The sequence below is a fragment of the Brassica oleracea genome, chromosome C2 (genome assembly GCF_000695525.1).
Source record: "Brassica oleracea var. oleracea cultivar TO1000 chromosome C2, BOL, whole genome shotgun sequence".
Lineage (NCBI taxonomy): Eukaryota > Viridiplantae > Streptophyta > Magnoliopsida > Brassicales > Brassicaceae > Brassica > Brassica oleracea.
In genome coordinates, this window is record NC_027749.1 from 33,181,643 (window position 1) to 33,182,357 (window position 715).

The 715-nt window shown below is 27.4% G+C and overlaps 1 protein-coding gene across 1 annotated transcript in view; it reads left to right on the forward strand.

Moving 5' to 3' along the window:
• LOC106322762 (probable aquaporin NIP5-1) overlaps positions 1-715 on the forward strand; it is a 5,280-nt gene that overhangs the window by 1,338 nt on the left and 3,227 nt on the right. The gene's annotated exons all lie outside the window — the stretch shown is intronic.

The following is a 715-nucleotide window of genomic DNA, read 5'->3' on the forward strand; positions in this document are numbered from 1 at the left end:
GGGAGCTTCCTTCACGGAAATTAAAACGGTCAAACAAATAATCAGATCACTGATCTTTTTCTTTAATTACGATGCTAATTAGTTAAATACTACGTCTTTCTAGTTTTTATTTTATTTCAATTTTATGAACGAAATATGTTAAGTAGGTTTGGTTAGATCAATTCATTTAATTGGTGTGAGCGTTTTCTTCTCTGTCCAAGCAGCCAACGAAAGGATCTTGGCATTTCAATTCATAGCTCCTGTCATTTTTTTTACCAACCAACTAGCTAATAACCCGCGTCTTGCGTGGAATGTGATTATTAGTTTCGCTATTTTTTAATAAGGAGACATTAATTTGTTTAATTTGGATATCAGTTCGGTTTTAGGTTATTTTTTGGTTTTTAATCTCCTAAAATATAACTATCATTTTAAATCAATATTTATTTGGTTTTTTCGGTTAAAATGTTTGATGTTTTTGGTTTTTTTCGTGTGATAATCAAAAATTAATATTATTTGTTTGTTTTCATGTTATGAATCTTAGATAGTTGTGATGTCGAACCAATGGTTTCATATTATAGTTTCTAAACGGATAATAGTTAAAAAAAAGAAGAAAATTATCAAGACAAATTATTTTACTACAATTTGGTCGATAGTGAAAGAAGCATTAAGAAAAATAATATTTTAACTTCCAAAAAAATTAAATATTTCAGTTGTGGTAAATACTTAGTTATAAGGT